General features: G+C 45.8%; 1 long non-coding RNA gene across 1 annotated transcript in view; it reads left to right on the top strand.

The window, feature by feature from the left end:
• LOC140424784 (uncharacterized) overlaps positions 1-21199 on the top strand; it is a 91662-nt gene that overhangs the window by 988 nt on the left and 69475 nt on the right. The gene's annotated exons all lie outside the window — the stretch shown is intronic.

The following is a 21199-nucleotide window of genomic DNA, read 5'->3' as shown; positions in this document are numbered from 1 at the left end:
AAGACTTTTCATGTTCATGGGATGTGGTCCTCCTCCGGCGTTTACAACACTTGATGCCTTTCCGTGGAGATCACCCATGATCTATAGAATCCCTACAGTGCAGAAGGAGGCAATTCGGCCCACCAAGTGTGCTCAGACCCTTTGAAAGAGCTACAAACATAGGTCCACTCCCCCGCCCTGTCTCCATAATCCCATCTAACCTGCACGTCTTTGGACTAGGAGGAAACCATAACACCCGGAGGAAACCCACAAAGACACGGGGAGAACGTGCAGACTCCGCACACACAGTGACCCAAGCCGGGAATCGAACCTGGGTCCCTGGTCCCTGGCATTGTGAGGCAGCAGTGCTAACCACGGTAACACTGTGCTTACCTTCATGACCCGTCAGGATAAGAGGAACAGGGTGCTTTGATTTCCTCCGAAAGTCCAAAGATGGGTAGGTTAGGTGGGGTTATGAGGATAGGCATGGGAGTGGACCTAGGTCAGGTGCTATTTTGGAGGGTCAGTGCCGACTCAATGGGCTGAATGGCCTCCTTCTGCACTGTAGGGATTCTATAGATTATTTTACAGAATTGTCAAGAAAATTAATTGGCAGTGACCAAACCAGCCTTGTCCATAACTAACCTTGTCCGTAACATAAAATCATAGAATCAAATAGCTGCAGCACGGTGGTGCAATGCTTAGCACAGCTGCCTCACGGCGCTGAGGTCCCAGGTTCGATCCCGGCTCTGGGTCACTGTCCCTGTGCAGTTCGCACATTCTCGCCGTGTTTGCGTGGGTTTCGACCCCACAACTCAAAGATGTGCAGGGTAGGTGGATTGGCCACGCTAAATTGCCCTTAATTGGAAAAAATGAATTGGGTACTCTAATTTTATTTTTAAAAAAGAATAAAACAGCTCAGATAGAGGCCATTCAGCCCATCATGCATGTGCCAGCTCTTGGAAAGAGCTATCCTATTTAAAATTCCCACACCACGGCTCTTTTCCCATAGCCTTGCAAATTATCATCTTTTCACGGGTTTGCACTGAGTGCTGAATTTGGGTGTTATAGTGAGAGTTTGGTGACTGAGGGAGTGCTGAATTTGGGTGCATTTGAGTGCTATAGTGAGAGTTTGGTGACTGAGGGAGTGCTGAATTTGGGTGCATTTGAGTGCTATAGTGAGAGTTTGGTTACTGAGGGAGTGCTGAATTTGAGTGCTATAGTGAGAGTTTGGTGACTGAGGGAGTGCTGAATTTGGGTGCATTTGAGTGCTATAGTGAGAGTTTGGTAACTGAGGGAGTGCTGAATTTGGGTGCATTTGAGTGCTATAGTGAGAGTTTGGTGACTGAGGGAGTTAGGTTAGGAGGGAGTAAGGTGCTCCTTTGATTTTGTTTCCTACACTTAGTCAAAGAGCGAGAAGGGAACCAGAGGTTTACAGAGAGTGCAGCTGACTAGGAGCAGAGTCGGAGGGCGGAGTTTCAGTTGGTTCACAGCATAGCTACATTCTGTAAGATCAGAGGGGATGGAGGCTAGGGCAGATGCATGCGCCACCTGTAGGATGTGGGTGGTGAGGATACCACCGGTGTCCCCGCTGACTACACCTGTGGGAAGTGCACCCAACTCCAGCTCCTCAGGTAGGGAACTGGAGCTGGAGCTGGATGAACTTCGGATCATCCGGGAGGCAGAGGTGGTGATAGAGAAGAGTTACAGGGAGGTAGCCACACCCAAGGTACAGGACAAGAGTAGCTGGGTTACAGTCAGGGGAAGCAAAACGAAGGGGCAGACAGTGCAGGGATCCCTCGTGGCCGTTCCCCTTCAAAACATGTATACCGTTTTGGATGCTGTTGGGGGGAGCGACCTACCAGGGGAAGGCCCTAGCGGCCAGGCCTCTGGCACTGAGCCTGGCTCTGTGGCTCAGAAGGGAAGGGGGGAGAATAGAAAAATAATAGTGATAGGAGATTCAATGGTTAGGGGTACGGATAGGAGATACTGTGGTCGCGAACAAGACTCCCGGAAGGTATGTTGCCTCCCGGGTGCAAGGGCCAGGGATGTCTCAGATCGAGTCTACAGGATTCTTAAGGAGGAGGGGGAGCAACCAGAAGTCGTGGTGCACATAGGCACCAACGTCATAGCTAAGAAAAGGGATGTGGATCTAAAAAGTGATTTTAGGGAGTTAGGTTGGAAGCTAACGAGCAGGTCAAGCAGAGTAGTGATCTCATGATTGCTACCAGTGCCACGTGCAAGTGAGGCAAGGAACAGAGAGCGAGTGCAGCTGAACACGTGGCTACAGGGCTGGTGCAGGAGGGAAGGCTTCAGATATATGGATCATTGAGATATCTTCTGGGGGAGGTCGGACCTGTACATGAAGGATGGCTTGCACCTAAGCTGGAGGGGCACCAATATCCTGGGTGGGAAGTTTGCTAGACCTATTTGGGAGGGTTTAAACTAGTTTGGCATCGGGATGAGAACCAGCGCTATGGATCAGAGGATAGGGTAGCTGTTGAACAGACAGAAATAGTATGCAGCAAGTCTATGAGGAAGGATAGGCAGTTGATAGGGCAAAGTTGCACTCAGTGGGATGGGTTAAAGTGCATCTGTTTCAGTGCAAGGAGTGTCAGGAATAAGGGAGATGAACTTAGAGCATGGATCAGTACTTGGAACTACGATGTTGTGGCCATTACGGAGACATGGATTTCACAGGGGCAGGAATGGTTGTCAGATGTTCCGGGGTTTAGATGTTTTCAGAAGAATAGGGAGGGAGGTAAAAGAGGAGGGGGAGTGGCACTGTTAATTAGAGAGTGCATCACAGCTGCAGGAAAGGAGGTAGTTGAGGAGGGTTTGTCTACTGAGTCAGTATGGATGGAAGTCAGAAACAAGAAAAGAGCAGTCACTTTATTGGGAGTTATCTATAGAACCCCCAATAGCAGCAGAGAGATAGAGGAACAGATTGGGCGGCAGATCTTGGAAAAGTGCAGAAGTAACAGAGTTGTTGTCATGGGTGACTTCAACTCCCCTAATATTGACTGGAACCTCCTTAGTGCAAATGGTTTGGATGGAGCAGATTTTGTCAGGTGTGTACAGGAAGGATTCCTGACTCAATATGTAGATAGGCCGACTAGGGGGGAGACCATATTGGACTTGGTGCTCGCAACGAACCAGGCCAGGTGTCAGATGTCTCGGTGGGGGAGCATTTCGGTCACTGTTACCACAACAGCTTGACCTTAACCATAGTCATGGAGAGGGATAGGAACAGACAGTATGGGAAGATATTTAATTGGGGAAGGGGAAATTGTACTGCCATTAGACAGGAGCTGATGAGCATAAAGTGGGAACAATTGTTCTTGGGGAAATGCACAACAGTAATGTGGGGGTTGTTTAAGGAGCACTTGCTGCGAGTGCTGGATAGTTTTGTCCCACTGAGAGGAGGAAGGAATGGGAAGGAGCATTGGATGACAAGAGATGTGGAGCTTTTAGTCAAGAGGGCGAAGGAAGCTTACGTAAGGTTGAGGAAGCAAGGATCTGGCGCGGCTCTAAAGGGTTACAAGGCAGCACGGTAGCATTGTGGATAGCACAATTGCATCACAGCTCCAGGGTCCCAGGTTCGATTCCGGCTTGGGTCACTGTCTGTGCGGAGTCTGCACATCCTCCCCGTGTGTGCATGGGTTTCCTCCAGGTGCTCCGGTTTCCTCCCACAGTCCAAAGATGTGCAGATTAGGTGGATTGGCCATGATAAATTTCCCTTAGTGTCCAAAATTGCCCTTAGTGTTGGGTGGGATTTCTGGGTTATGGGGATAGGGTGGAGGTGTTGACCTTGGGAAGGGTGCTCTTTCCAAGAGCCGGTGCAGACTCGATGGGCCGAATGGCCTCCTTCTGCACTGTAAATTCTATGAAGGTAGCCAGGAGGGGCTGGTTTAGCACAGGGCTAAAGAGCTGGCTTTTAAAGCAGACCAAGGCAGGCCAGCAGCACGGTTCAATCCCCGTACCAGCCTCCCCGAATAGGCGCCGGAATGTGGCGACTAGGGGCTTTTCACAGTAACTTCATTTGAAGCCTACTTGTGACAATAAGCAATTTTCATTTCATTTTTCAGGAAGGAACTCAAAAATGGACTGAGGAGAGCTAGAAGGGGGCATGAAAAAGCCCTGGCGGAAAGGATTAGGGAAAACCCCAAGGCGTTCTACACTTATGTGAGAAATAAGAGGATGATCAGAGTGAGAGTAGGGCTGATCAGGGATAGTGGAGGGAACTTGTGCCTAGAGCCTGAGGAAGTAGGGAGGCACTAAATGAATATTTTGCTTCAGTATTCACTAGAGAGAGGGACCTTGTTGCTCTTGAGAACAGTGTGAATCAGGTTAATAGATTTGAACAGGTTGATATTAAGAAGGAGGATGTGCTGGAAATTTTGAAAAGCACCAGGATAGATAAGTCCCCTGGGCCTGTCGGGATGTACCCAAGGTTACAACGGGAAGCGAGGAAGGAGATTGCTGCGTCATTGGCGATGATCTTTGCGTCCTCACTCTCCACTGGAGTAGTACCAGATGATTGGAGGGAGGCGAATGTTGTTCCCCTGTTCAAGTAAGGGAATAGGAAAATCCCTGGGAATTACAGACCCACCAATCTTACGTCTGTGGTGAGCAAAATATTGGAACGGATTCTCAGAGAATGGATTTATGATTTTTTAGAAAAACATAGTTTGATTAAAGATAGTCAGCATGGCGTTGTGAGGGGCAGGTCATGCCTCACAAGCCTCATTGAATTCTTAGAGGATGTGACGAGACACATTGATGAAGGTCAGGCAGTAGATGTGGTGTATATGGATTTCAGTAAGGCATTTGATAAGGTTCCTCATGGTCGGCTCAATCAGAAAGTTAGGGGGCATGGGATACAGGGAAATTTGGCTGTCTGGATACAGAATTGGCTGGCTGAAAGAAGACAGCGAGTGGTAGTGGATGGAAAGTATTCTGCCTGGAGGTCGGTGACCAGTGGTGTCCCACAAGGATCTGTTCTGCGACATCTGCTCTTTGTGATTTTTATAAATGACTTGGATGAGGAAGTGGAAGGGTGGGTTAGTAAGTTTGCCGATGACACGAAGGTTGGGTGAGTTGTAGATAGTGTTGAGGGTTGTTGCAGGTTACAACAGGACATTGACAGGATGCAGAGCTGGGCTGAGAAGTGGCAGATGGAGTTCAACCTTGATAAATGTAAAGTGATTCAATTTGGAAGGTCGAATTTGAATGCTGAATACAGGGTTAAAGGCAGGACTCTTGGAAGTGGGGAGGAACAGCGGGATCTTGGGGTCCACGTACATAGATCCCTCAAAGTTGCCACACAGGTTGATAGGGTTTTTAAGAAGGCGTATGGTGTGTTGGCTTTCATTAACAGGGGGATTGAGTTTAAGAGATTAGGGTTTTGCTGCAGCTTTATAAAACCCTAGTTAGACCACACTTGGAATATTGTGTCCAGTTCTGGGTGCCTCATTAAAGGAAGGATGTGGATGCTTTGGAGAGGGTACAGAGGAGAATTACCAGGATGCTGCCTGGACTGGAGGACATGTCTTATGAAGAAAGGTTGAGGGAGCTCGGGCTTTTCTCACTAGAGTGTGAAGGCAGAGAGGTGACTTGATGGAGTCATGGTGATGAGAGGCATGGATAGCCAGAGACTTTTCCCCAGGATGGAAACATAATCTTAAGGTGATTGGAGGAAGGTATAGGGGAGATGTCGGAGGTAGGTTCTTTATACAGAGAGTGGTGTGTGTGTGGAATGCACTGCCAGCAGAGGCGGTGGAGTCAGAGTCATTTGGGACATTTAAGCAAATCTTAGACAAGCACATGGACAGCAGTAAATTGAAGGGGTGTAGGTTAGGTTGATCTTCGATAAATGGTCGGCACAACATCGTGGGCTGAAGGGCCTGTACTGTGCTGTACTGTTCTATGTTCTACGTTCTAAACACAACAACACCAGATATTGGAGCAGAAGGAGACCAGACAGCCACGTGGCTGACCGTGAGCTTCATTTTCCCACCTGCTGCACATATCCCTTAATTCCCTGATGGATCAAAATCTGTCTATCCCGGCCTTAAATGTAATGAACAATGGAGCATCCACAACCCTCCGGGGTGGAGAATTCCAAAAATTCACAATCCTTTGAGTGAAGTAATTTCATCTCATATCGGTCCTAAAGGTGCTGAGGGTTTTCCCCAAGGGTGGTATCATGACCGGTACAGGTCGAAGGGCCTGTTCCTGTGCTGTATTCTTCGTTGTAGATGGTCAGTCCCCTATCCTGGTACTGCGCCCCCATGTTTTAGATTCCTTGACCAACGGAAACAATCTTTGTGTCCACAAGCCCCTCCAGACTCTTAGAAGCCTTGTCGATCTACAAGACCTATTGCAATCCATAATAAAATATCCCATTTTTGTCTGGCCTATTAGAATTGGTCAGTTTAACAAGCATGTCTGTGGGGGGTTTAATTGATGGGCAGTGTCAGGCAGTGGTGAAGACATGTGTGGCACATGAAGGACTGAAGTGTATGATGCACATGTGGCTGCCAACTGTTGGTGGCAGATCCGGAGTGGGGACAGGTGTGGTGGCGGGGGGGTGGGGGGTGCGAGGGTGTAGATGGGGGGCAATGTGGGTATGTGAGTGATTGGTGAAGAGAAAGAAACAGCGGAAGATGAGAAAAGCTGAACAACATAGTTACAATCGCTGGAGAGATTGTTTCCATGAGGGATGCGGTGGCATTAAGGGGGAGGAATGGGCTGGAATGAGGGGGCGACATGAGAAGGATTTCATGTCACGGCCTAGGGATGGCATGAGAGGGAGGGGATGGCATGGGAGGGAAGGGATGGCATGGGAGGGGGTGGGTGGCTTGGGAGGGGGTGGCTGAGATGATGGAATTGGTTAAGTGGAAAAATGGTGGAGAGAATTATTTGACTCAAATTATTATTCAAAGGGTATTCATTGTGACACAAATGAAGATTAAGTAGATTCAAATGAAAAAGATTTTGAGAAACTGTCCAGTGAATTAAAAGGATACACCAGCATTGATTCCCCAGACAAAGATGATAACATTTTATACCCCCCAGAGGTTCTAATTAGATTAACTCCAATGGACTTGCCACCATAGACTCAGGCAAGAAAAAGTTCTAATGTTGCTACGAAACTTGAATCCCAGGCAAGGACTTTATCGTGGAGGAAAACTGGTATTTAAGAAGACGCTGGAATTATAAAAGACACATATCAAGAAAATAGAGTGTTTATTCCTTGAATAATATTGAGCCCATCATTTGTAAACCTGTCTTTTCAACTCAGGAAAAAACTGTTCCTGATCAGACTTTTTAAATCATTCGACACTAAACAAGAGACAAGGCCGGATTTCTATTTTGTGTTTTTACTGCGGATGTAAACAGAGATTTTTATAAACTCTATTTATATCCCCAGGCTGTTTCTACATGTGGACAGCTTCCTGGAGCTTTTTCTAGAGTGAGAAATTTTGATTCTGTTAAAGCGTTTGGTGAAAGAATTACTGGAAGTCCTGTCACTAAAGAAGTACTGTTGGCAATAAAGATACTAACTTGGCCGCTGATGTTTTGTGGTCAATATTTCAATAAAAATGCAGGTGTTATTACACAATAAATTACAGAAGGGATTCAGCGACAGAATCCGGACCAGCGTGGGAATAAGTATGTGTTCACCAATGTTAGTTTGAAGATTTTGAAGACTGATTTCCTTTGCCCTCAAGGGTTGGTTCTTCATCTCTCAATGAGCCACATTGAATCATTCCTGCCTTCGCACTCAGTTTAACAACTTTAAGGTCTTAACCACTTTCTCTCAGAGATTCTGTAGCCATTTGCATTTCTCAGGACCCATCTTTTAGCTCTTACCTACCCAGTCATAACCATATTTTGCTTGTGAGCAATTGTCACCTCTGATTCAGCCAGTGAATTGGAGTTGCGCCCAGTCTTAAGACCGGATTTACAGCAAACAGTGACGATTTAAGCACCACTTGGAGGGATGTCAGAACTAGGGTTTACGAATAAAAGGTGATCTCTGACAAACTCAATTGGGAATTCAGGAGAAACTTTGGAGCCTTGGATATCGAGGGATATTGTGAACCTCGTCAAAAAGAAAAAAAGGAGGCTTTTGTACGGCCTTGAAGGGTGGGAACAGTCAAAACCCTTGAGGAGTATAAAGAAGGTAACCCTTGAGGAGTATAAAGAAGGTAGGAAGGTACTTAAAGACAGTGGGGGGGAATCTATGTGTTGAGCCAGAGGAAATGGGCGAGGTACTAAATGAGTACTTTGCACCAGTGTTCACCAAAGAAAAGGACTTTGTGGAAGATGATTCTTGGGTAGGGTGTGTGGATAGTCTGGGTCTTGTTGACATCAAAAGGAGGAGGTATTGGGTGTTTTGAAAGACATTAAGATAAGTCTCCTGGGCCAGATGGGACTTACCTCAGAATACTGAGGGAAGCAAGGGAGGAAATTGTTGGGGCCATGACTGACATCTTTGTATCCTCATTGGCTACAGATGAGATCCCAAAGTACTGAAGAATAGTTAATGCGGTACTGCTGTTTAAGAAAGGTAGCAGGGATAATCCAGGAAACTACAAGCCGATAGTAGGTAAAGTATTGGAGAGAATTCTCAGGGACAGGATTTATACCCATTTGGAAACAAATGGATTCATTAGCGATAGACAGCATGGTTTTGTGAAGGGGAGGGAGGTTGTGCCTCATTAACTTGATCGAGTTTTTTGAGGAGGTGACAAATATGATTGGTGCGGGGAGGGTGGTAGATGTTGTTTACATGTACTTCAGTTGTCGTTGCACCACTCCACAAGGTTCTGTATCTCCTTCCTGTATTCTGACTCGTCGTTACTCGAGATCCGGCCCACTATGGCGTGTTGTCAGCAAACTTGTAGATGAAGTTGGAACCAAATTTTGCCACACAGTCGTGTGTGTACAGGGAGTAGAGTAGGCGGCTAAGTGCGCAGCCTTGCGGGGTCCAGGTATTGAGGACTATCGTGGAGAAGGTGTTGTTGTTTATTCTTACTGATTGTGGTCTATGGGTCAGAAAGTCGAGGATCCAGTTGCAGAGTGATGAGGAGCTAAGTCCTAGGTTTTGGAGCTTTGATCTGAGTTTGGCTGGGACTATGGTGTTGAAGGCGGAGCTGTAGTCAATAAGTAGGAGTCTGATGTAGGAGTCCTTGTTGTTGAGATACTCCAGAGATGAGTGTAGGGCCAGGGAGATGGCATCTGCTGTGGTCCGTTTGCAGCGTATGTGAATTGAGGTGGATCTAGGCATTCTGGGAGTATGGAGTTGATGCGCTTCATGTCCAACCTCTCAAAGTACTTCCTTATGATTGATGCCAGGGCCACTGGATGGTAGGCACATTGCCTGGTTCTTCTTTGGCACCGTTTCCACAGGGATCAGTGCCGGGGCCTCTGTTTGTAGTATACATAAACGATTTGGAGGAAAATGTAGCTGGTCTGATTAGTAAGTTCACGGATGACACAAAAGTTGGTGGAGTGGCAGATAGTGTTGAGGGTTGTCAGAGGATACAGCAGGACATAGACAGATAGGTTGGAGACTTGGGCTGAGAAATGGCAAATGGAGTTTAATCCAGACAATGTGAGGGAATGCATTTTGGTAGGTCTAACATCGATGGGAAATATAAAGTAAACAACAAAACTCTTAGGAATATAGAAAGTCAGAGAGATCTGGGTGTGCAGGTCCACAGATCTTTGAAGGTGGCAACACAAGTGGACAAGGTAGTCAAGAAAGCATATGGAATGCTTGCCTTCACTGGACGGGCATCGAGTATAAAAATGGGCAAGTCATGCTACAGTTGTATAGAATCTTGGTAAGGCCGCACTTGGAATATTGCGCACAAATCTGGTCGCCACACTACCAGAATGATGTGGAGGCTTTGGAGAGGATGCAGAGGAGGTTTACCAGAATGTTGCCTGGTCTGGAGGGCGTTAGCTGTGCAGAGAGGCTGAATAGACTCGGACTATTTTCATTAGAAAGATGGACGTTGAGGGGTGACCTGATAGAGGTCTACAAAATTATGAAGGGCATGGATAGAGTGAATGGGCAGATACTCTTTCCCAGGGTGGAGGGGTCAGTCACCAGGGGGCACAGGTTTAAGGTCCGTGGGGCAAAGTTTAGAGGAGATGTGCAAAGCAGGTTTTTTACACAGAGGGTGGTGAGCCTGGAACACGCTTCCAAGGGAGGTTGTGGAAGCAGATACATTAACGGCATTCAAAAGGCATCTCGACAAATACATGGGTAGAATGGGCATAGAGGGATACGGCACTAGGAAGTGCTGAGGGTTTTGGCCAAGGGTGGTATCATGACCGGTACAGGCTTGGAGGGCCGAAGGACCTGTTTCTGTGCTGCATTGTTCTTTGTTCTTTGTTGTCAAGAGAGTAATTATAATGTGAAACTGACAACCACAAAGTGTAGTGGAGGCAAATAGCTTTGATGTATTAATTAATTTTAGTAATCTTTATTGTCACAAGTAGATTTTACACATTAACACTGCAATGAAGTTACTGTTAAAATCCCCGAGTCACCACATTCCGGCGCCTGTTCGGGTACACAGAGGGAGAATTCAGAATGTCCAAATTACCTAACAGCATGTATTTTGGGACTTGTGGGAGGAAACTGGAGCACCGGATGAAAGCCACGCAGACACGGGGAGAACGTGCAGATTCCGCACAGACAGTGACCCAAGCGGGAATCGAAACTGGGACCCTGGCGTTGTGAAGCTACAGTGCTCACCACTGTGCTACCATGTATTCAAGGGGGAGCGGGAAAAGAATATGGGGAAGAAAGGAATGGGAGGTTATGTTGCTAGATTAGATGAAGGGGGCTGGGAAGAGTTTCATGTGGAGCAGAAACACAAAGATATACATGTTGGGCTGAATGGCCTTTTCCTGCACTCTTAAATGTGATGTAATGACCAAAACCATAGGAAAATCTCCCAATAATCACAAGGTTACTCCTTCGGGCAGCACGGTGGCACAGTGGGTTAGCACTGCTGCCTCACGGCACCGAGGTCCCAGGTTCGATCCCGGCTCTGGGTCACTGTCCGTGTGGAGTTTGCACATTCTCCCCGTGTCTGCGTGGGTTTTGGCCCCACAACCCAAAGATGTGCAGGGTAGGTGGATTGGCCACGCTAAATTGCCCCTTAATTGAGAAAATGAATTGGGTACTCTACATTTCTTTAAAAAAAAGATTACTCCTTCAGCAAAATTTAACGAGTGGAGGAGAGTTACTGAATACCCATTAAGCGAGTCAAACTGCTTCCCTTCCTTGCCAGTAATGTGATGTCCAGTGTGACTCACAGAAGAATGACGTAATCAACACATTATTGTGTTGTAATGATACGCAGTTTTGATATCCACCCCATCACAGACCTTTTTTTAAATCTCTATTGTTTCCCCCCAGTCCCACTGCACCTTTATCCATGGCTCTGTACTTTCTTAAAGGCTGCTGATTTTTGATCTGTTCTGACGAACGGTTATCAACCTGGAACGTTAACTCTTTCTCTTTCCACAGATGCTGCTCGACCTGATCTGCTGAGTGTTCCTGGCAGTTTTCAGTTTTTATTTTGGATTCCCAGCATATGCAGTATTTTGCTTTATCTTCTTGTCGACTGTCGACACCACAGGTGGAAAGCTTGTGATTTGCAGCCCTGAAAGGTCTTAGCAATGTTTTGCTCGGTACACATTGGTGATTGATCTGATCAAAAGAAAACCATAAACTTATATTTAAGTGGCGTGGTTTCATGATGTCTGCCAAGATGCTTCACCCCAAATTAATCACTTTTGCAATGTTGTCACACTTGTTATGCAAGAAAACACAGCAGCCAATTTGTGAATAGTAAGTGCTCCACAAACAGCAGTAAAATAAATGCCTCAGGTGAGGGGATGAATGTTGACCAGGACACTGGGGAAAACTCCCATGCTCTTCTCGAAAGTGGCATGGATCTTCCTTGCTCACCATCACCCTAGTAAGTTTGCGGACGACACAAAAGTTGCTGGAATTGCGGATAGCGATGAGGACTGTCAGAGGATACAGCAGGATTTAGATTGTTTGGAGACTTGGGTGGAGAGATGGCAAATGGAGTTTAATCCAGACAAATGTGAGGTAATGCATTTTGGAATGTCTAATACAGGTAGGGAATATACAGTGAATGGTAGAACCCGCAAGAGTATTGACAGTCAGAGAGATCTAGGTGTACAGGTCCACAGGTCACTGAAAGGGGCAACACAGGTGGAGAAGGTAGTCTAGAAGGCATATGGCATGCTTGCCTTCATTGGCCAGGGCATTGAGTATAAAAATTGGCAAGTCATGTTACAACTGTATAGAACCTTAGTTAGGCCACACTTGGAGTATAGTGTTCAATTCTGGTCACCACACTACCAGAAGGATGTGGAGGCTTTAGAGAGGTTGCAGAAGAGATTTACCAGGATGTTGCCTGGTATGGAGGGCATTCGCTATGAGGAGAGGTTGAATAAACTCGGTTTGTTCTCACTAGAACAACGGAGGTTTCAGGGCGACCTGATAGAGGTCTACAAAATTATGAGGGGCATAGAGAGAGTGGACAGTCAGAGACTTTTTCCCACGGTAGAGGGGTCAATTACTAGGAGGCATAGGTTTAAGGTGGGAGTGGCAAGGTTTAGAGGAGATGTACGAGGCAAGTTTTTTACACAGAGGGTAGTGAGTGCCTGGAACCCGCTACCGGAGGAGGTGGTGGAAGCAGGGACGACAGTGACAAATACATGAACAGTGACGCATCTTGACAAATACATGAATAGGATGGGAATAGAGGGATACGGACCCCGGAAGTGTAGAAGATTTTAGTTTGGACGGGCAGCGTGGTCGGCGCAGTCTTGGATGGCCGAAGGGCCTGTTCCTGTGCTGTACTTTTCTTTGTTCTTTGTTCTTTGTTCTAGCCCGAGAGTAAAATATCATCTTGAATGTGGCACCTTCTCCAATATGAATCTCCTCAGTGCCAACGCGATGAATCAACTTAGGTTGTCAGCTCAAGTCTGTCTTGGGGCTTGAACCCACAAACCACTGACCCGAAGAATGGAGTGCTACGTACTCGGCTCAATCCAGAACAATAATCATTATCCTGGACTGATGTTCCATAGAATGTTCCATAGAATCCCTACAGTGCAGAAGGACGCCATTTGGCCCATCGAGTCTCGACCCTCTGAGGGAGCGCCCACCTGGTTCCACTTCCCCGCCCAATCCCCGCAACCCCATAACCTGCACATCTTTGGTCACTAAGGGCAATTTATCGTAGCCAATCCACATAACATGCACATCTTTGGACTGTGGGAGGAAACCGGTGCACCCAGAGAAAATCCACACAGACACGGGGAGAACATGCAAACTCCACACCCAAGGCTAGAATCGAACCTGGGTCCCTGGTGTCGTGAGGCAGCAATGCTAACCACTGTGTCACTGTGCCATCCTATGTATGTGAATCTTTGGAATTAAAAATAAATAAATTTAGAGTGCCCAATTAATTTTTTCCAATTAAGAGGCAATTTAGCATGGCCAATCCCCCTACCTTGCACATCTTTGGGTTGTGGGAGCGAAACCCACTCAAACATGGGGAGAAAAGTTGAAAGTGTTTTTTACCTCAGAAAGCTATGGATGCTTAGTTGCTGAATACATTCAACATAGTGAGTGACAGACCTTTGGTACTACGGAGTTAACAGATATGGAGAGTTGAGGTAGAACCACCATGATCTCATTGAATGGTGGAGGAAGTTTGAATTGTTGAATTGTCTACTCCTGCTTATGTTCTTTACTTCTAATAATCTGGAAAGTATGTTCAATTGAGGACTTAGTTTTCTGATCACCAATGTTGTCCATTACATTTGAATAGGGAGCAGAGCATCAATTGTTGAGTACACAAGTAGAAAAGCTTGTCTATTGGTTTGCTAGAAATATTCTACAAGTGCCACATAAGGTCGATGGATTCACCCTGATCCAATTGTTGTAGTTTAGGTTATCATTGGGTTATTTAATATGTTGGTTAAAACAAATCATTCTTGGGATGTGGAGACATAGTCAGCAAGGGGGGAAGGTGGTGGCGTAATCGTATGGTCGCTGGGCTAGTAATCCAGAGACTCAGAGTAATTCTCTGGGGACCCGGGTTCGAATCCCACCATGAAAATTTGAATTTGATAAAATAATTTCTCAAAACCTTAATGATGACCGTGAAACCCGCCTGCTCTTTCGGGAAGTAAATCTGCCGTCCTTACCTGGTCTGGCCTACATGTGACTCCAGACCCACAGCAATGTGCTTGACTCTTAAATGTCTCAGTTGACTCTTAAATGCTGGTCCAACCAATGAAGCCCAAGCCCCATGAATGAATTAAAACAAAAGTTTCCATTGATTGCAGGTCCCTTATAAGCATGAGAGGGGTTAATGGGCCTTCTTCTTCGAAGGCAGTGGTTCATGTAATACAGGTACATTCACTACCCTTTTTTTTAATACAGTGGCTTGATACTTGACTTGTGAGTGAGGCCACTTCGGAGGACAGTTAAGAGTCTAACAAATCTGATTGCATTTTTCGAGGAGGTGACAAGGTGTGTAGATCAGGGCAGTGTAGTTAATATAATCTCCATAGACAGCAGTAAGGCTTTTGACAAGGTCCCACAGGGTACACTGGTCAAGACGGTGAGAGCCTATGGGATGCAGGGCAATTTGACAAATTGGATCCAAAATTGGCTTAGTGGCAGGGTGATGGTCGAAGGTTGTTTTTGTGACTGCAAGCCTGTGCCCAGTGGTGTAACACAGGGATCGGTGCTGGGTCCCTTGCTGTTTGTAGTGCACATTAATGATCTCAGCATGAAAGTAGGGGTATGATCAGTACATTCACGGATGAGACAAAAATTAGTGATGTGGAAATAGCGAGGAGGAAAGCCTTAGATTACAGGCCGATATAGACAAGCTGGTCAGAACAGTGGCAAATAGAATTTAACCCTGAAATGTATGAGGTGATGCATTTTGGGAGGACTAACAAGATAAGGGAATACACAATGAATGGTAGGACACTAGGAAGTGCAGAGAGCAAAAGGGATCTTGGGTGCATGTCCATAGATTCCTGAAGGCAGCAGGTAGATAAAATGGTTAAGAAGATTTCTGGAATACTTGCCTTTATTAGCTGAGACAGAGAATAAAAGAGCAAGGGAGTAATGACAGAGCTGTATAAAACACTCATTAGGCCACAACAGGAGTGTTTTGTGCAGTTCTGGTCGCCAGACCATAGGAAGAAAGTGATTGCACTAGAGAAGATGCAGAGGATGTTCACCAGGATGGTGCCTGGGCTGGAGCATCTCAGCTATGAATAGAGGCTGGTTCGGCTGGGGTTGTTTTCCTTAGAGCAGAGAAGGCTGAGGGGGACCTGATTGAGGTGTACAAAATTATTAAGAACAAAGATAGGGTAGATAGGAAGGAACTTTCCCCCTTCATAGAGAGGTCAATTACCAGGGTGTACAGATTTAAATAAGGGGCAGGAGATTTAGAGGGTATTTGAGGAAAATCCTTTTCACCCAGAGAGTGGTGGGAATCTGGTACTCACTTCCAGAAGAGCTGGAAGAGGCGGGAACCCTCGCAACATTTAAGAAGCATTTAGATGAGCACTTGAAATGCCATAGCATACAAGGCAATGGACCAAGTGCTCGACATTGGGATTAGAATAAATACCTTGATGGCTGGCGATGACACGATGGGCCGAATGGCATCTTTTATTGCTGTAAAGCTCTATGACTCTATGACATATTGGTATGAAACTTGAGTCACACATAATCCAGACTGGTCAATGATAGTAGGGCAATTAGGGATGGGCAATAAAAATGTTTGCCTAGCGAGTGACATCCACGTCAAGTGAAAGAATAGAAAAGTAAGTTGTCTTTTACAACGGAAACTGTTGAATCAATTGGGTTTTTAATGAGAATCTGACAGCTTTGTGGCCACTTAACTGATACACAAGGCCTGGGAACAGAGAAAACTGATTAAACCTTCAACACTGAATTCCTATTGCAAGTGTTGGAAGTTTACATTCAGCAGATGTGATTTTATATCCTTAGCAGCAAAGCCAAACTATCCGGGTGGCTTTGGTGCAATGATTCATGGTGCAATAATGATAGTCGGTATCAACTTAAACTTAAAATCCTCCCAAATACAATTCCTCAGTAATGTGGGCTGCACCGATTGGCTTTCAGTGAACCAGGTAACAACTGGGTGATGTAGCTGAGGAACATCAGAGGTTGAGGTTTCCCCAAATTGAATGCTCTGGCTCATTAAGAATTGCAGAACCATCATGGAGAAACCTGGAGTTAAGTCAGTCATTAATTCCAAAGACGAAGTCATCATTTGTGACAAAATAGCATAAAATTGCAAGTGCTGAAAATCTGGAACAAAAATAGTAGCATTTTATTTTGATGAACGTATCAGTTCTCTCCTCTGGTTGAACTGCCAATTTTTCCTCTTATCATTAGTGATATCTGGATGCCATTAATAACAGTTACCTCGGCAAAGTCTTAAAAGGTTTTTTTGTCATCTTGCAATTCACTACTCCAGTTGCTATTTCAGTAATGTTGCATTTGTTGCCAATTAGCAGCTTGTCTCTAGTTATTTTTGATAGTTGTAAAGATGTTGCTTCCAAGATCTTGGAAACATAAGGAGCGCCCAGTGCTAAGTGGGCACAGCAGAGAATGCAGCTTGGAAAGTTGCGAGTGTGTTTTTCTGCCCATTCATGCAGACCTCCATTTCCCCAGAGATAGGTTTGGATTTTCAACCGATCGGCCAAACCAACCCCTCCCCAAAGGTGACCTCAACAGACACTCTTCCACGTCCAACCCCGACACACAGTTCAGAGAGGCACTAATGCACTCCAACCAGTTCACTGCCATTTTAAAGAGAGCTGCTGTCTCTTCTAACCTTTAGTCAGTCTTACAGATAAACTCACCTGCCCCAAGCAGTGCCACCTGTGGCTCACTTAGTTGCACTCTCAATGCTGAGTTATAACCTTATGGATACAAACCCCACTCCAAAGACCGGAGCATAAAATTTATGTGGATGTCCCAGTGCAGTGATGAAAGATGGCTCCATGTGGGAGGCCCTGTCCCTTGGATCAACAGAGATCCTATGGTTCTATTTTGTGTGAAAGCAGCGGAGGTATTCCCAGTGGAAAAGCAAACTACTCCGGACACAGTGAGGAGTCCCGATGAAGGAGCCACGATGTGAAACGTTAACTCTGTTTCTCTCCACTGATGTGGCCTAACCTGCTGAGTATTTGGATCTTCTCAGAGATCCAGCCGATGACCATCCCTCAATCAATGTCATTAAAAAAAAAACACAAATATAAAAGCAGATTGCTGCAGATGCTGGACTCTGAAAGAAAAACAGAAAATACCGGACAATCGCAGCAGATCTGACAGCATCTGTGGAGAGAGAAGGAAGTTAATGCTTTGAGTCTGGATGACTCTTTGTCAAAGCTGGAGAGAACTGGAAATAGGGTCAGATTTATACTGTTGGGAGGGCGAACAGGGGGCTGGATAGGGGGCCAGCAATAGGTGAAGATTGACAAAGATGTCATGGATAGAAAGGAAAAGGAAAAGAGATGTAAAAGGGGGTGATTAAGTTTAAGAAGGGTGCTGATACAGATCATAGAATCTACAGTGCACAAGGAGGCCATTCGGCCCATCGAGTCTGCACCGGTCCTTGGAAGGAGCACCCTACCCAAGCCCACACCTTCACCCTATCCCTGTAACCCAGTAACCCCACCCAACCTTTCTTGAACACTAAGGGCAATTTAGCGTGGCCAGTCCACCTAACCTGCAAATCTTAGGACTTTGGGAGGAAACCGGATCTCCCGGAGGAAACCCACGGGGAGAACGTGCAGACTCCACACAGACAGTGACCCAGGCCGGAAATCAAACCTGGGACCCTGGAGCTGTGCAGCAACTGTGATAACCACCGTGCTGCCCAGATAATGGCACATAAAGAGATTAGAATGTGCGAATGGCAGAACAAAGGTGGGCAGGGTGTCAAAGGACAACTGGGAACAAGGAACAGATGGCCCAAGTGGGGCGGGAGGAGGGGGGATAATGGTGAGAAGAATCCAGAACTTCAGACTGTGAACTCTCTCCTCCACCATTTTTATTTATATCAATTTATTTTCATTTCTTCTATTCATCCACAGAGGCTGTCAGACCTTCTGATATGGTCCAGTATTTTCTGTTTTTGTTTCATTAAAAAAAACACCTGCTTGTTAGCACCTTGTTTGTGTGACCTTATTGTCTACATTTACAGCAATGACTACACTTCAAAAATGCCACCCTACGGTCATGAGAAAAGCTGTAAAAATGTACGTGTCGCTGTCTTTTATTCAATTTTTAAGGATTCCTTCCTGGGATGTGGCCGTTGTTGGCTAAGCCAGCTTTTGTGTTGCCAACCCCTGGTCGCCCTTGAGAAGGTGGTGGGCTGTCCTCTTGAACCACTGCAGTCCATGTGGTGTAGGTACACCCACAGTGCTGTTAAGGAGTGGGTTAGCAGGATCTCGACTCAGCGAAAGTGAAGGAACGACAATATCATTCTAATTCAATCCAGCACGCTGGTCCGTCTCAACACACTTCATCCAATTTTCACCCTCAGTTCAACCTTTTTCCCTCTAACTTAATTTGAAATTTTCTTTTCACATGTCCAACCCTTCAGTTAATGTTGGCGTTCTTCCTCCGCTATCCCAGTTAGAAGTTAGAATTGGAACTTTCCTTCCAGCGCCATACCAACATAATATTCCTGGTTTTTGCCTCTGAATCGCCACTAACTGTTTTTTCCCCTTCCATTCTCTCTTCATGCTGCCCACCCATTTTTCTTTTTCATATATTATCGTTTCCATAAGACATAGGAGCAGAATTAGGCCACTCGGCCCATCGAGCCTGCTCCGCCATTCAATCATGGCTGACATTTTCTCATCCCCATTCTCCTGCCTTCTCTCGGGGCTGGTTTAGCACACTGGGCTAAATCGCTGGCTTTTGAAGCAGACCAAGGCAGGCCAGCAGCACGGTTCAATTCCTGTACCAGCCTCCCCGAACAGGCGCCGGAATGTGGCTTTTCATAGTAACTTCATTTGAAGCCTACTTGTGACAATAAGCGATTTTCATTTCATTTCTCCCCATAACCCCTGATCCCCTTATTAATCAAGAACCTATCTATCTCTGTCTTAAAGACACTCAGTGATTTGGCCTCCACAGCCTCCTGCGGCAAAGAGTTCCACAGACTCACCACCATCTAGCTGAAGAAATTCCTCCTCGTCTCTGTTTTAAAGAATCGTCCCTTTAGTCTGAGATGGTGTCTTCTGGTTCTAGTTTCTCCTACAAGTGGAAACATCCTCTCCACGTGCACTCTATCCAGGCCTCGCAGTATCCTGTAGGTTTCAATAAGATCCCCCATCATCCTTCTAAACTCCAACGAGTAAATCCAGAGTCCTCAACCGTTCCTCATACGACAAGTTCTTCATTCCAGGGATCATTCTTGTGAACCTCCTTTGGACCCTTCCCGAGGCCAGTACATCCTTCCTTAGATATGGAGCCCAAAACTGCTCACAATACTCCAAATGGGGTCTAACCAGAGCCTTATACAGCCTTAGAAGTACCTTCCTGGTCTTGTATTCTAGCCCTCTTGACATGAATGCGAACATTGCATTTGCCTTCTTACCTGCCGACTGAACCTGCACATTAACCTAAAGAGAATTGTGAACAAGGACTTCCAAGACCCTTTGTGCTTCTGATTTCCGAAGCATTTTCCCATTTAGAAAGTAGTCTATGCCTAAATTCCTCCTTCCAAAGTGCATAACCTCACACTTTTCCACAATGTATTTCGTTTGCCACTCCATTGCCCACTCTCCTAGCTTGTCCAAGTCCTTCTGCCACCCCCTTGCTTCCTCAATACTACCTGTCCCTCTACAGATCTTTGTATCATTTGCAAACTTAGCAACAGTACCTTCAGTACCTTCTTCCAGATCATTTATGTATATTGTGAAATGTTGTGGTCCCAGCACAGACCCCTGAGGCACATCACTAGTCACCGGCTGCCATCCCCCGCTACATCACTGCTAATGGCTGGAAATAAGCCTTTGTCTCAAGTCCCATTGTCATGTCACCAGTAGAAGGGATTCGTACTTCTGCATACTGGTGAATCGTCACTGAAGCAAGAAACATAAATCTCCATTCCCACTGGCTGAAATTCAAACATACAATTTGACCCCGGGCATACAAATGGGCATATAGCTTGTTCCCAGATATTCCATCAGCAACACTCCACTTGGCATAAATTTGCAGAAAAAGAGAGTGCGTGTGAGAGAGGGAGAGAGAGAGAGAGACAATTGCCATCATAATAGCTTCAACCCAACTGTATACAGCAGATGATATAGTCAGCATTACAATTTTGGCTTTAAAACAGTGATTTGAAAAACTTATTACAAAAGAATTAAAGGGCTTTTACTTTAATAAATCAAAATCCCATAGAGAATGAATCCAAAAATTCCTCGATCTGGCATCTTTCCCGGTGTTGACGTCACAATGTGCAGGTAAAGGACTCTGTGAATTGAGAACTACACTAATTCCAGTTTAGATATCAAAATGATTGCATTGATTAGTGTGGTTCCCTGTGGATAGAAACCAGAGCATAAAGCAGCAACATAACATAAATATGAAAACATAAATATAAAAAACAGAAAGATGAATTCGCTTTTGAATATTTTCGTTGTCCATAAGCGGTTTGCGAGAGCTGACACCAAAATGCAGCCTGAAAATGGAACTGAACATTGTTGGAACATCAAAGGAGTCAGACATTCAGCCCCCCCAGCTTGTTCTTCCATTCTATTAAATCAGGATCGATGTAAATTTCAACCCCATCCACCTTCCTTGGTTTGGATTTGGATGTGATTTATTGGTACAGTGAGAAGTATTGTTCTGCTTACAGTCCAGGAAGATCATATAGAATTTACAGTGCTGAAGGAGGCAATTTGGCCCATCGAGTCTGCACCGGCCCTTGGAAAGAGCGCCCTACCCAAGCCCACACCTCCACCCTATCCCAGTAACCCAACTTAAGCTTTTTGGACACTAAGGGCTATTTAGCATGGCCAATCCTCCTAACCCCGCACATCTTATGACTGGGAGGAAACCAGA

This window comes from Scyliorhinus torazame, chromosome 6 (genome assembly GCF_047496885.1).
Source record: "Scyliorhinus torazame isolate Kashiwa2021f chromosome 6, sScyTor2.1, whole genome shotgun sequence".
Taxonomy (NCBI): Eukaryota; Metazoa; Chordata; class Chondrichthyes; order Carcharhiniformes; family Scyliorhinidae; genus Scyliorhinus; species Scyliorhinus torazame.
The sequence above is the reverse complement of the archived record's forward strand: the minus strand, read 5'-3'. Positions and strand labels throughout refer to the sequence as shown.